Raw genomic sequence first — 16,514 nt, 5'->3', positions numbered from 1 at the left:
GCTGAAATAAAGGAGTAATTAATATTTCGGCTACATAAATCAGCTCATTTAATAGTTTTTTAGATATAAGTCTCCCCAATTCATGGTCGTACTAAGCAAGGAAGATCTTAAAAGATTGCGGAGTGGAAGAAGTATTGGGTGATGGATTTTGTTTTTACAGATACAAAGGTGACAAATGTGATACGAAATCATGGTTCCAGCAGCAGCTGCAACCTAGTAAAGAGCGAACCACGGCCCATAGTAACCAAAAGTTAAAAAACGCGTTTAGAAAAAAAAAACTGCCTAGTGAAAAAAAATTCCATCTGACACTGATTCAGAATGGTAACTATCATTTCAGTTCGTGTAAAAATAAAAATTTATTGAGAAAAGAAATTTATGGTTATTTTGAAAAAAAGCCTGAAATCCCTCTAAAATGGTGTCAGATCAAAATGACAAGTATACCATAGGAATCAGCATGGTCGAAAACTTTGTTCAGGGAAATTACAGTCCCCCACCTTGAACAACAAGGAAAATCACTTTTTTGTATGGGTAGCACTAATCTGTCTCCCGTTTTTTCTCCTTTTTTTCCATGGCTAGCGGTTTACCAGAACATCACAGAGAGATGCTTAATGGCTCATTAGAAAGCTGTTTCTCACATCTACGCGCTTTCTATAAATTCCGCCATTTGCCAGTGCCATATGGTACAAAAATGGCACATTATGTGCAATTTATCAATGGGTGAGGCTAGCGGGCTACAAAAACATCTTAGACCGATGTTTAATAGCTCACATTAAATTTATTTCTGATATCTACGTTTTATTTATAAATTCAACCACCTGTAACTGCAAAATAACACTAAAAATGGCACTATTGATGCCATGTCTCAAGTGGAAAAGCTAGGGGCTAGTGGGCTGCCAGAACTTCTTAGAGATATGTTTAATGGCTGATTTGAAAGCTATTTCTCATGTCTACGTAATTTAAATCAGTTTTGCCATTCGTAAGTTCCAAATAGCACAAAACACGGCACCTTTTGTGCCACTTTTTAAGTTGAAAAGCTTCGAAGTATAAAACGGTACCATTGTAATGATTATGGTCCAAAACCCTTAACTGGAGATTTACAAGGGACCCTTCCCGTATACTCCCTCTCCCAGTCCCCTTAGTAAGTCGTATTAGTCCGTTCGGAGAATTTACTATAAACTCTTTAACACGGTCAGAATGAAAAGTAAAAGCTCAGTTTAAGAAAAAACTGATTTCCTTTGGGAGAACTTACTATAAACTCTTTAACACGGTCAGAATCAAACGTCAAAAATCATGTTTAGGAAAAAACTGCCTAGTGGAAACAAATTGCCATCTGACACTGATTGAGGAATGGTGACTATTATTTTAGTTCGTCTTAAAAGTAAAATTTTATTGCGAGAAGAAATTTATGATGATTTCGAAAAAGCCTGAAACCCCTCGAAAATGGCGTCAGATGAAAATGAAAAGTGTACCATTGGAATGACCATGGTCAAAAACCTTGTACAGAGAATTTACAGTCTGAACATCAAAGAAAATGACTTTTTCCTTGTTGTAGCACTGATGCGTCTCCCATTTTTTTTTCTAGCAGGGCTAGGGGGTGACCAGAACATCATAGAGAGATGTATAATAGCTCATTCGAACGGAAATTAATCCGTTACGGCCCACTGTCCTATTTATAGGACATCTGGTTTTAAATTTTGTGTGGCTAAAGTTACACTCAGAACAATTTGCTTTTAGCGATAAAGGCGTCCCTGGTGACCAAGCTATCTATGTTAATTTTCTAGATTAGTTGATTATTCAATATCAGATCAGTGGTGTTATTTAGGTCACAATTAGCGTAATTGCACAACGGTAGTTTTCAAAATTCGGTAAAAAATATTTAGAGTTCCCCCAGACAGTAGTGACTTTGACAGCAGTTAGACAACTGTATATTTGACCGTTTCCTGAATAAGAACAGACCTGACCAGTAAGTTCAAAGTTTTACCGCTTTTTACGTTAATGTCTTATTTATAGGACAATGGGCCGTAAGGGTTGCTTTTTGTACGTTATATTTCAAGGATTACGTTTTTATTGCTAATTTCACTTGAGATAAAAAAAAAAAATATTTTTTAATGAAATTCTTTGGTTGATTCTTTGCTGTGACAACTTGGGGAAAACTTTATCTACGCTTTTTCTGGTTTCAGTCATAATTCTCTCTGCAATTTTCTTCCGAGTGTTCACCTATGCGTTTAGTTTACTTGTGATATCCATGTGTGTTTTTCTTGTTTTCTCTTATTATTAATCCGTTTTTCCCCATTTGATCGGATATAAGTAAAAGTAACAATAATAATGTGGGTTCTTTATCATCCTTCAGCTTTAGCCTATTTTTCGCCAAGGAAGAAATATCTTTAAAATTTTCTATGCATTTTTCTTCGCCTTCCAGATTTCTGAAAATAAAGACAAGAAACCCCTACATTTCCCTTAGCAAAGCTCTAGACCTCCTGGAAGACGAAGAATTTGCATGTGAAGATATTCATGTTGTTGCCCTCCCTCCTGATCCCGATCAAGCATCTGATGAAGATGAAGGAAATGACGACGACACGGCGGCTCCGATAGTGAATGATGTACTGCGAACTGTAGATGTAGATTTCAGACCAGGTCCACTTGAAGGAGAACAATTTGAAGAAATAGAAAACATCATCTTCACAGAAGAAGAGGAGGCATCAACTTCAAGAGGTAGGCCACAGAAGATGCAGTTTAAAGCCGTGAACCCGAAATGGAGGAAGCAAAAAGGAGCCTTTCCTTGGCGAAACATGGGCAAGGGAGCGGCTCAGGCACTTGAGAAAGCCCGAGAAGCACTAGAAGGAAAAATACTAGTAGAAGTTTTGGCTTTGTTTCTAGACGATAAATTCTTTGACCTCATTCCTCGTGAAACGGTTAAATATGCGACGTCTAAGGGAAACTTTGACTTCACTACATCAGCTAACGAAATAAGCAAGCAATGTCCAGAAAGCGATTCATGAAGGTAAAAGAGAACATCCACTTCGTGGACAACGATACAGTTCAAAGCTTCAAAGATCAGCGGGATTTCAAGGTGAAGCCCCTCTTCGACATAACCAACGCGAACTTTAAGCAGTTTGGACTTTTCTCTCAGCATCTATCCATCGACAAAATGATTGTGAAGTATTACGGGAAACATAGCCTGAAACAGTTCATCTAAGGCAAGCCCATTCGATTCGGATATAAACTATGGGCTATATGCACTTCGGATGGCTATTGCCTTCAGTTTCATCTGTACTCGGGGAAGGAGCCTAGTGCTCCATCTCAGACTGCAAAAGAAGGCCTAGGGTCTCGAGTCATGAAAAGACTTCTGGAAATTGTTGAAGATCGCAAAAGCCACGAGATATATTTTGAAAATTTCTTAACAAGTCATCAGCTTTTATGTGATCTGAAAGAAGCTGGATTTTGAGCGACTGGGACGGTTAGAGAAAACCGATTGGCAAGGTGCCCTCTCCCTTCCAACAAGGATTTTAAGAAGGAGCAACATGGAGCCTATGATTATCGGTTTGATGCAGCCAACAATATATTGGTCGTAAAATGGCAGGACAATAACGTTGTTTCTGTTGCATTCAACCATCTCAGCCTAGATCCAATAAGACCGGTTGAATGAAGAGTTAAGGATTTCGATGGGAAAGTCAGCAGTGCAGCAGACGCATCCACTCAGGCAATACAACCGGTACATGGGTGGAGTTGATTTACATGACTGGCTTGTCAGCAAGTATACTGTGTCTATTAGTGTATAAAAATGGTATTGGGCTCTATTCATGCGCCTGTTAGACATGGCTGTCGTCAATACTTGTACACTATTCAATATGGTGGTTGACAAAGAAAAGGAAACGACTTGTAGATTTTAGACGGGAGGTCACACGAGCCCTTTTGAAAACAAATTACGGAAGAGGGGAACCAAGGCATTCAATGTTAGAAGGAGGACCTGTTTCTGTGCCACCAGTCAGCAACCGATATAATAGATTAGAACACTTCCTAATGAAGTGCGAAAAGCAGCGACGATGCCAAGGCGAAAACTGCAAGAAAAAACCAGTGAGCTACTGTGAGAAATATGACGTCACCCTGTGCACTGGCTGTTTTGCGTCTTACCACACTAAGTTTTGATTTGTTTTGGTTTTGTGTTGCATTTAATTCAGTCTTTGGCATTAAAAATATACTTAATGAAATCGTGTAAACTTTGATACCACTAGAGCTCACTTTCCTATAAATAGGACAGCTTGTATCTCAGAAACTGGATACAGGGAAAATCTGTAAATGCATTTTTGGCTTGCTTATGCGGTAAAAAGAAACTGGTGAAAAGGACAACTAGAATCTCCGACATTTTTTTCTTGGGCCTTAACGGGTTAAATTTGCTAGTGTCCTTTTTAAATGACCAAAAAGATTGGAGGGCAACTAGCCCCCCCGCCTCTCCCTGAAGATCCCCTCCCCCCAATGTCATCCAATAAAAATTTTGAGATAGTCATTTTGTTCAACATAGTTGAAAGGTCAAATATCTTTAGTTTTGGTGATGATAGGACCCTCCAAAGTCCCTGGAGAAAGAGCTGCTCACTGCATCGGTATCGGGCGTATTTATATCATGCGTATCGGCGTGAGCGTATTGGTATCGCATGTATCTAGATGGATTTTTAATAGCTCATATATAATAGCTCATAGCTCATGTATTGCTCATATCTACGTGAGTGGCGTAATTTCGTCAAAATCCTAAGGGGGGGGCAAAGTTGGATCGAATTTTCCCAAACAAGTGAATATGATAGTGAAAATAGAAAAATGAGCTATATATCACGGTTGCAGCGGCAGCTGCAACCTAGTAATGAGCGAACCACAGGCCATAGTAATCAAAAGTTGAAAAATGTGTTTTTAAAAAAACTGTCTAGTGAGGAAAAATTGCCATCTGATGCTGAAAAAGGAATGGCAACTATTGTTTCGGTTAGTATGAAAAGTAAAAGTTTATTGCGGAAAGAAATTCGTGTTGATTCCGAAAAAGAGCCTGAAACCTCTTAAAAAGGCGTCAGATCGAAGTAAAAAGTGCACCATTGGGATTTAGCATGGTCCAAAACTTTTCGTAAGATAATTACAGTCCCCCACCTTGAACACCAAGGAAAATGACTTTTTTGCATGGGTAGCACTGATCTGCCTCCTGTTTTTTTTCTAGCATGGCTAGGGGTGGCCAGAGCATCATAGAGAGATGTGTAATGACTCATTCGAAAGGTAATTAAGTTTGTAAGTGCCCTTTTTAAGTGACCGAACAGATTGGATGGCAAATAGCCCCTCCCTACAGGCCATCTCCCCCCAAACTAGTCCTATAAAAATTTTGAGATAGCCTTTTATTAAACATAGTTCAAAGGTCCAATAAATAGGGTCTTGATGATGATATGGCCCTCCATACTCCTTGGGGAAGGGCTGTATTTTTTATCGGACGTATCGATATCGCGCGTATCCAGATCGGGTGTATTGGTATCGCATGTATCGTATCGGGAATATCGGTATCGGTATCCGTTGTTGTTTTTTTCAGTCATTTTCTAGGCTCATTTTTCAAGCATGTCCCGGCAAGGTATCATGGTTGCAGCGGTAGCTGCAACCTAGTAAAGCGCGAACCACAGCCTATAAAAACCAAAAGTTAAAAAACGCGCTTTGAAAAAAACGGCCTGGTAAAAAAAAATTCCCATCAAACACTGACTCAGGAATGTCAACTATTGTTTCGGTTTGCCTTAAAAGTAAAAGATTATTGCAATAAGAAATTTATGGTGATTTCAAAAAAGCCTCAAACCCCTACAAACTGGCGTCATATCAAAATGAAAAGTGTACCATTGGAATCAACATGGTCGAAAACTTTGTACAGAGAAATTACAGTCCCCCTCCCTGAAAAACAAGGAAAATCCCTTTTTTGCATCAGTAGCATTGATCTGTCTCCCGTTTTTTTTTGTTTTTTTCTTCTTTTTTTTTTCAACAGGCCTAGCGGGCTACCAGAACATCATAGAGAGATGCTTAATGGCTCATTCAAAAGCTATTTCTCATATATACGTGGTTTTTTAAATTCTGCTATCTGAAAGTGCCATATGGCACTAAAATGGTGCCATATAGCACTTTTTGTGCTATTTCTCAAGGGGTGGCACTAGCACGCTACCAGAACATCATTGACTGATCTTTTATAGTTCATATAAAAGATATTGCACATAACTACGTCTTCCATATAATTTCCGCCGTCATCAAGTTCCAAATGGCACTTTTGGTGTCGTGTCTCAAGTGGAAAAGCTGGGGATATTGTGCTAGCAGAACTTATAAAAATTATGTTTAATGACTCATTTGAAAGCTATTGCTCTTATATACGTGCCATTTAAAAAAAAATTTATATTCGTAAGTGCGATATAGCACTGAAAACAAAACTTATGGTGCCACTTCTTAAGTGGAAAAGCTCGGAAGTACAAAACAGGTATCATTGTAATAGCTATGTTCCAGAACACTTAACTGGAGGTTCATAAGAACCCCTCCCGTACACTCCCTACCCAGCCCCCTTAGTAAGTTACATAAATCATCTGCTCATCAATAAGCTACTTAAAGATTAACAGGCTACCACACCGTCGTAGATAGATGTTTAATGGCTCAAATATAAGCTATTGCTTATATTTACTAGGTTTTAAAAATTCTACTATCTATTAGATTTCACAGATTTTAATGTAAACTAGTTTCTGAAGAGAATTTGCAATGAACTCTTCGTCATGGTTGAAGCATTAGCTGCAACCTAGTAAAGAGCGACCCACAGCCCATAGTAACTAAAATTTAAAAAATGTTAAAACGGTCGTTTTTTCTTCTTTATTCCAGGCCTAGCGGGTTACTAGAAAATCATACAGAGATGCTTAAGAGCTCATTCAAAAGCTATTTCTCATGTGTTCGGGGTTTATATAAATTTAGCAGTGTGGAAGTGCCATATGGCATGAAATAAGGCATTTTTATGCCGTTTCTCGAGGGGTGGGATAGCGGGCTACCAGAATATCTTAGATAGATTTTTAATAACTCATATACAAAATATTGCTCATATTTACGTTCTTCCTGTAAATTCCACCATTTGCAAGTTTCAAATAGCACTAAAAACGGCACTTTTGGTGCCATGTCTCAAATGGGAAAGCTAGGGCGAGTGGGCTACTAGAACTTTTTAGAGTGATGTTCAATGACTCATTTGGAAACTTTTTCTCATATCTACGTGCTTTTTATCAATTCTACCATTCGTAAGTGAGATATATCACTGAAAACAACATTTTCGGTACCATTTCTTAAGAAGAAAATCTTGGAAGCATAAACCGGTAACATTGTAACAATTGTTTGCCAAAATCCTTTATTGGAGGTTTGGAATAACACCTCCTGAAGCTTCCTCCCCTAGCCCCTCCTAATAGGCTACGCAATTTAAGTCCTACAAACACCAATATATTAAATTACATTATTAGAGGCGTGGTCCTGTCATTACAACGCTAGACTTCAAATTTGATTGCCATGCGTTTGATTCCAGCTTGGATTTTTTTAAATCATGGTTTATCCCTTCTTATGATTATTTTTTCTGATAATCCACTATTTTTTAAAGCGTGATGCACTCATTTTGTAAGCCATATCCCGGGAAGGCATATTTTAAACCTTTTACTTATATCTACGTGCTTTTTATCAATTTTACCATCCAAAAGTGCCATATAGCACTAAAAACGGCACTTTTGGTACCACTTCTTAAGTGGAAGAGTTTGGAAGCATAAAACGGTACCATTGCAATAATTATGGTCCAAAATCCTTAACTGGAGGTTTGTAAGATCCCCTCACATATACTCCCCCTCCGGACCCGCTTAATAAGTTTCATGAACCGCCTTGTATTAAAAGTAAAAGATTATTGTGAAAACAAATTAACTAAAACTAAAAAGTTTTCAACTAAACATCTACCAAAAATTAAGCTTGACTGATCAACAGTTTTGAATCGAATCTTCAAACTTCACTCTGCGATTAAGCCTGTGTGTTAGTTCTAACGGCGGTAATTGAGGGGAGGGGACGTCCTTGTCCCCTTAGTTGTTGCTCTTGCCTAGGTTTTGAAATGACCTTTTTTGGTCATTCCATTGGAAAAGACACTTGTTTCATTTAAAAAAGCTGGGGAAACAGCCGAAAGCGCACTTTGTGGGAATATGCTACCAAGTCAAATTTATAAAAATCGATTAAGTATAAATATAAGCTTTTAAATGAACCCTTAAACAGCTTTCTTTTGTTACAGTAGCCTTGTAGTTTCTGCTAATCAGTAGGTGATTTATAAAGTCCTGTCCTCAGTATGGCTTTTTCAGGTGAAGTCGGCCGAGTAAAAACAGGTTTTTGCTCATCGAAATACAAACATTCCTGAAAACACGTATTGTTTTGTGAAATATGGATAATGGAATTTATGTTATAGACTGCAAGTTTTTCTTAGCTGTCAAGGTTGTTTGCAGTATTTTCTAGAGGTGTCTTATCTCCCCTAGATCGGTAATAATTAGAAATTATATCACAAATAAGTTTTCAGCTGAAAGAAAGAAGTGTCATTAAAACTTAAAACGAACCTACATTATTCCGTATAAATAAAAAAGATGATGGCAGTGTTGTTTTACATTAAATTTTAATCAAAAGCGAACAAAGATTAATTTAAAAAAAACAAAGTTTTCCGAAGGAAGTAAAGAGTGAAGTTGAAGCTTAAAACGGACAAAAATTATTACTTCACAACCTATTTAATATATATTAATAAAACTAGTACAAACAAACCAACTAATTATGTTTCCCTATGCTTTTAGGATTATACAAAACTAGCGCTTTTCTGAAAACACAAAATAATGTAGGAGTTTTGGTACAGTAAAAGCAAACCAATTAAGGTCAATTTTTATAGAATCAAAATATTATCAATCCCTTTTAGGGTCAATTCCTTTTAAGATAAAGCAACAATCTTTTTTAGGACTTAACTTTATTTTTTTACGTTTAATTTGGTATTGCTTCTGGACAATGGCTCAGTTCAATGACTGGCTCTCGTTTTGGTTCTGAAAAGGAAAATCTGTCATGGACAATCTGTCATGATTAGTTTTTACAGAAGTTCGAAGTAAGGCCATCCTGATAGTATTAGGACTATAGACTAGCTTTAGAATTTGTATCCTAGCTTGAAATTTACTCTTGTATAGAGAGATATAATTGGATTTCCAGAGTTCATGTTATGTCATATTTGACCTTCATTTCAAGTGATTAATTAAAAAAAACTTTCCCAAAGATAAGTTTTTCAAAGAAAAGTAAAGGCAATTTTAAAGTTAAGCTCAGCAGATACAAATATCTTTTAAAATTCAAACTAAAAACGACCAGAAATTACTATTAAAGAATAAATGAAACCCAAAATGAACAGATATTAAATAAACAATCATAGCAAAAAAATATAACAAGAAATAATGTAAATGAATAAATAGACCTTAAAGCGAGTAGGTAATGTTTAGATTGAATATGAAAATCAAGCTTGAGACGAAAAAAAACCTATTGAAGTATAAATGAAACTTAAAACGAACAGAAATTAAATAAACAATCAACAACAATCACTACAAACAAGAGTTTGGGTATGACCTCCTTCTCTCACTGTAAAAGGCTAAAACCTACAACGTCATTGGCGCTTTGCTGAAAACCAATTTTATGACAATTTTTTTTTTTGTGCTTAATATTGAAAATAAACATTAAAATTGTAGTAACATTTTGAACTGATGAGCTTTCAGAAATTAATATCATTATATATCAAATATTTATTTTAATTTATTAGCTCTTTTTAAAGTTGTTAAAGACGAATATCGTTTCACTACAAAGAAGTGTTTGGATACTGACTCCTTTCCTAACTGTTAATAAAAACCAAAAGCCTACTGTGTCATTGGCGCTTATCTGAATTAAATAGAAAAAACAAGTTTTTTTAACTGAAAGTAAGGAGCGACATTAAAACTTAAAACGAACAAAAATTATTCCGTATATAAAAGGGGCTGTCCCCTTCTTAACGCCTTGCTCTTTACGCTAAAGTTTTTTATTGTTTTAAAAAAAATAGAGTTGTGAGAAAGTCAAACTTTAGCGTAAAGAGCGAGGCGTTGAGGAGGGGACAGCCCCTTTCATATACGGAATAATTTCTGTTCGTTTTAAGTTTTAATGTCGCTCCTTACTTTCAGTTAAAAAAACTTGTTTTTTTTAATTTAATTTTTGAACGTTTTTGAATAAATGCAGGTTTTGATCTTGGCTCACCGTACATGAATAATTAAAACAAAATTTTCATATTAATTTACTTTGATTTGGTTAAATGGCTTTCTCGAAACTTGTTTCATTTTATTTACGAAAGTTTTTATTAGTAATAAATATACGTAACTTTACGTAACGAACTTCTATATTCATATATTTTTAAAACGTATATTAGGGGGTTCGCCCCCTAGTCAATACTTTGCTCTTTAAGCGAAATTTCAAATTTTGTTCCAATTCTTTAAAAATGACTGCTTAATCGCAAAGACCGTTGATTAGAATAAATAGCTCTTATGAAAGTACTAAAAAATCTTTGGCTTAAAGAGCGAGGTATTGACTAGGGGGTGAACCTAATAATATATGTAATATTTTCTGTTCGTTTAAAGTTTTGATGTTGCTGCTGTTGCAGTTGAAAAACTTGTTTTTATATATTTAATTTCTGATCTTTTTTAAATAATGCTGGGAAGTCCGGCGTCCCCTTCATAGCAATGTCCCTTTCCCCATGAAAACTTCCTTCATGGAAAGATCCTCCTACATAACCCCCGACCCCATGCACGTACGCAGGAATTTGTTTAGAGGGGGAGCAATTTGTTTCGGGGGTGGGGCCAAATCCTTCAAACCCATTATTCTGTTGGAAAAATCAGAAAATTATGAGAAAATGAAAAAAATCGTGAGATTTCGGGGGGCCCGGGCCCGGAAGCCGCCCCCCTGCGTACTTCCCTGCCCATCCCCTCCCCCCACTACCAGGAAAAATCTCCCCTGAAAACGTCTGTACTGTATACTTCCCAATAACCAATACTATATGTTAAGATTGGGTAAAATTCATAACTTTCAGCCCTCCTCCCGGGAAGTTTGGGGGATTAAGTCATCCTAAAAGACATACTTATAATATTTTCGAACATGTTGAACAAAATGGCTATCTCAAAATTTTGATCAGGTGACTTTGGGAAAACAATAAGCGTGGGAGGGGGCCTAGTTGCCCTCCATTTTTTTTTTTCACTTAACAAGAGCACTAGAACTTTTAATTTCCTTTCGAATGAGCCCTCCCACGATATTCTAGGACCACTGGGTTGATACGATCACCCCTGGGAAAAAAAAATAATAAAAACGCATCCGTGATCTTTCTTCTGGCAAAAAATGCAAAATTCAACATTTTTGTATATAGGAGCTTGATACCTCTACAGTAGGGTTCTCTGATACGCGGAATATAAATGTGTGATTTTAATTAAGGTTCTACAACTTTTAGGCAGTCTTTCCCCCTTTTTTCGAAAATCAACCAATTTTTCTCAGGCACGTAACTTTTGATGGATAGGATTAAACTTGATGAAACTTATATATATGAAATCAGCATTAAAATTTAATCCTTTTGATGTATCTATTTGCATAAAAATACCCTTTTCTAGAGTTTCGGTTACCATTTAGCCGGGTCCCAATAACCAATACTATATGAACAAAATGGCTATCTCAAAATTTTGATCAGGTGACTTTTGGAAAACAATAAGCGTGGGAGGGGGCCTAGTTGCCCTCCATTTTTTTTCACTTAAAAAGAGCACTAGAACTTTTAATTTACATTCCAATGAGCCCTCCAACAATATTCTAGGACCACTGGGTCGATACAATTACCCCTGGGAAAAAAAAGAATTAACATGCACCCCTGATCTTTCTTCTGGCAAAAATGCAAAATTCCACATTTTTTTACATATGAGCTTGAAACTTCTACAGTAGGGTTCTCTGATACGCGAAATATGATGGTGTGATTTTTATTAAGGTTCTATAGCTTTTAGGGGGTCTTTCCCTCTTTTTTCGAAAATCAGCCAAATTTTCTCAGGCGCGTAACTTTTGATGGATAGGATTAAACTTGATGAAACTTATATATTTGAAATCAGCATTGAACATTGGGTAAAGTTCATAACTTTCAGCCCTCCTCCTGGGAGCTTCGAGGGATTAAGTCATCCTAAAAGACATAGTTATAATATTTTCGTTCATGCTGAACAAAATGGCTGTCTCAAAATTTTGATCGGGTGACTTTGGGAAAAAAATGAGCGTGGGAGGGGGCCTAGTTGCCCTCTATTTTTTTTGGTCACTTAAAAAGAGCCCTAGAACTTTTAATTTCCGTTCCAATGAGCCCTCCCACGATATTCTAGGACCACTGGGTCGATACGACCACCCCTGGGAAAAACAAAAGCAAAAAAAACAAATAAAAACGCATCCGTGATCTTTCTTCTGGCAAAAAATGGAAAATTCCACATTTTTGTAGATAGGAGCTTGAAACCTCTACAGTATGGTTCTCTGATACGCTGAATATGATGGTGTGATTTTCATTAAGGTTCTATAACTTTTAGGGGGTCTTTCCCCCTTTTTTTGAAAATCAGCCAAATTTTCTCAGGCGCGTAACTTTCGATATGTAAAATGAAACATATATATTTGAAATCAGAATTAAAATCTGATTCTTTTGATGTATCTATTGGTATCAAAATTCCGTTTTTTAGAGTTCCGGTTGCCATTGAGCCGGGTCGCTCCTTACTTACGAACTGTTTGAAACCACGTTACCACGTTGAAACAACGTTCGTTACCACGAACTGTTTGAAACAAATTATATTAAAAATATTTTCTTTTCCAGTTCTTACAGCATTGAAAATAAAATACAATTACAGTGAAATAAACTCTTGAACTGATGGTTCTTTCAACAATTAATATCATTATACATCAAATATTCAGTCTGATATTGTGTATACTTTCTGTTAAAGACACATATAGTTTTCAGTAAAGCGCCAATGACGCAGTAGGTTTTAGACTTTTACAGTGGGAGAAGGAGGTCATACCCAAATTCTTGTTTGTAGTGATTTTTTTTTAATTTCAAGCTTGATTTGCATATTCAATTTAAGTTTCTCTCGTTTTAAGATTTATTTATTCATTTACATCAATATATAGTGTATGTTTGTTCCCATTGATTGTTCATTTAATTTCTGTTCGTTTTAAGCTTCATTTATGCTTCAATAGGAATTTTTTTTCTTTTTAAGCTCGATTTTCATATTCAATCTAAGCATTACTCGCTTTAAGATATATTTATTCATTTATATTATTACTTGTTGTATGTTTTTGCTATGATTGTTTATTTAATTTCTGTTCGTTTTGGGTTTCATTTATTCTTTAATAGTAATTTCTGGTTGTTTTGAGTTGGAATTTTAAAATGTATTTGTATCTGCTGAGCTTAAGTTTAAAATGGCCTTTACTTTTCGTTTAAAAAATTATTTTTCGGAAAGTTTTTTTTTAATTAATTATTGTTCGTTTTTTATTGAAAAAATTTCAAGTTTTTAAAAATTCCTTATTCCAAAATCAAACTTTAAAAAAATTAAATATTCATCAAAGTATCAAAACTGGTATCAAAGTAACAACATCAAAGTGAAAAAATGGGTTTGTGTCAACATCGGAGTTTTTATTATCTGATGTTTGAACTATTTTTAACAAAAGGCTATCTCAAAATTTTTATCAGATGGGTTTGGGGAAAAAGGGCGTGTGGGGACTAATTAAGCTTCGGTCTCTTTTGACTCTTTCAAAGTGGACTAGAACTTTCTATTTTCAATCAAATGAGCCTCTCTGAAGTTTATACGAGTATCCCTTCTATAAGAACCATATATATCCCCAGAGTATAACTAACAACGCCTGTCTCTGGGCCCTTGGGGGGGGGGGTGTAGACCCTGGGTTTTTAATATCTTATTGTTGATCTATTTTTAACAAAACAGTCTCCTCAAATTTTTATTGGATGGGTTTATCCATCCGTCTGAAACGAAATAAAATTTGGTGTGAATGTTTTTCATTGACTAATTTTTCAATATTTTCTGAACAGATTGCCATAGGTCAATGCTCTACATTTGTATTGATTCATTCCATACGTTCTAAGGGCATAACTTAGAACGCCTTCCCCCGGGCACTGCGGGGGTTGTTTTCACACCGGAGTTTTTTTTCCGACCTCTGAACTATTTTTAACAAAATGTCTATCTCAAAATTTTCATCAGATGGGTTTGGAAAAAGAGGGTGTAGGGGGGGGGGGCTAGCTGCCCTTGGATCTCTTTTGACTATTAAAATTGAGCTCGAACTTTCAATTTCCAATCAAATGAGCTCTCTCTGAAGTTTATACGAGCATCCTTTTCATAAGAACCATATATGCCCCAGGGTATAGCTTACAACGCCTGCCAGTGGGCCCTGGGGCGTTGTGACGAAATCTCAGTTTTTGTTATCTGACTTTTGAGCAATTTTTAACCTAATGGCTATCTCAAAATTTTATTGGAAGCCCTCCAATAACTTTCGACTATTGAAAAGGGCAATTTCCTATCGAATGAGCCTTTTTTGAAATTTATACGACAACGGCTTTTATAAAAACCTTATATACCCCAAGGGCATAACTTAAAACCCTTGCCCTGAGGGTTGTGGGGGAGTGTCCTCCTCAAAATCATATTTTCTATCTGGAAATCAACTACGCTCAACAAAATGGCTATCTTAAAATTTGATTGGATGTGTTTGGATACATGATGGGCGTGGGGAGGGGGCTAGTTGCCCTCCAATCACTTTCGACTATTAAAAAGGGCACTATCCCTTTGAATTTCCAATCGAATGAGCCTTTTTTTGAAGTTTCTACGACAACACCTTCTATAAAAACCTTATATGCCCCAGGGCATAACTTAAAACCCTTGTTCTGAGGGTTGTGGGGGAGTGTCCTCCTCAAAAATATATTTTTTAATCTGCAAAATCAGCTATGCTGAACAAAATGGCTATCTCAACAATTTCGATTGGATGTGTTTGGGGGAATGATGGGCGTGGAGGGGGGGGGGGTAGTTGCCCTCCAATCACTTCCGACTATTAAAAAGGGCAATATCCCTTTGAAATTACAATCAAATGAGCCCTGTTTGAAGTTCTTTCAAAAATATTTACTATAAAAACCTAATTTGCACCCTGGGCATTAGTTAAAACCGTTGTTTCAATGGTTGTGGTGGATTGACTTTAACAAAAACATATTTCCTATTTGAAATTCAACTATGCTGATTAAAATGGCTATCTCAAAGTTTTGATTGGATGTGTTTGGGGGAATGATGGGCGTGGGGGGGGCTAGTTGCCCTCCAATCACTTTCGACTATTAAAAAGGGCACTAGAAATCTTGATTTCCAATCGAATGATTCCCCTTTCAAGTTTCTACGACGACCCTTTCCATATGAAGTGCCTCTGGGAAAAAAAAATTATAATAAAACATTGGAGCCGTATGGCCTTTACTATAGGCAACGCTATAGTGTTGCCTCTAATACTAAAGCATATTTCTTATAATTTAATACTGGATATTACCCACTATTGGTATTATAGCTGGTGAGAGCAAAATGCTGCTTGATAAATCAATCCAATATTTCTGTATGCTGTTCAATTACTTCACGGCTATTAAAAAATATTTAGTTTTACGCTTATGTTTTTAACATAATTTTAATTTTATACTGAAAGTTACTAATATCGAAACTGGCTTAAGACTATGAAAAGCTTTACAGATTCATTTATTGTTGTCAGGCTACATACTCACTTTTAACTCTTAAATCAATAATCCTGTTTTTTATACTTGACTTTTGTGTTTTCAGTAAAGCGCTAGTTTTGTATAATCCTAAAAGCATAGGGAAACATACTCAGTTGGTTTATTTGTACTAGTTTCACTAATATATATATTAAATAGGCTCTGAAGTAATAGTATTTGTCCGTTTTAAGTTTCAACTTTACTCTTTACGTCCTTCGGAAAAACTTTGCTTTTTTAAATTAATATTTACAAGATAAATGGATAAGGTTTTGCAGCATAAAGGAAGTCTTTTTGATTCCCTGTGGCACCTATACGTAGTGGCAAAAGAAACTTTGGGTGAAGTTTTTTTTAAAGTGAATTTAAGAAATTAGGAGTTAAAGTTGACTATTTAAATTAGGGTGAAAGTAGTAATCTAAGTTATACTTTTCTTGGCCCAATAGGAATCTCCATGCTATTCGCTTGGCCCAATAGGAATCTCCATGTTATTCTATCGCGCCTCTACACCTTTTCAAAGAGAGTGAGTACTCTCTCATATGTCATTATACTTCTGGTCCTTTATGTTCCATCCTGTGCTATTTGGGATTACATAATAAGTTATGAAGGACAGGCTTCTGACATACTTTATGTAGACCAGATTTCTACTTCATAATATATGGCATACATGCCTTTTAGGGTAAATCCGTGTCAGAAA

General features: G+C 36.1%; 1 protein-coding gene across 8 annotated transcripts in view; it reads right to left on the bottom strand.

Moving 5' to 3' along the window:
- The window catches only part of LOC148956170 (uncharacterized), a 263,724-nt gene that overhangs the window by 95,972 nt on the left and 151,238 nt on the right, over positions 1-16,514 (bottom strand). The gene's annotated exons all lie outside the window — the stretch shown is intronic.

This window comes from Artemia sp. Qi Xiang Cuo, chromosome 1 (genome assembly GCF_049724085.1).
Source record: "Artemia sp. Qi Xiang Cuo chromosome 1, ASM4972408v1, whole genome shotgun sequence".
Taxonomy (NCBI): domain Eukaryota; kingdom Metazoa; phylum Arthropoda; class Branchiopoda; order Anostraca; family Artemiidae; genus Artemia; species Artemia sp. Qi Xiang Cuo.
The sequence above is the reverse complement of the archived record's forward strand: the minus strand, read 5'-3'. Positions and strand labels throughout refer to the sequence as shown.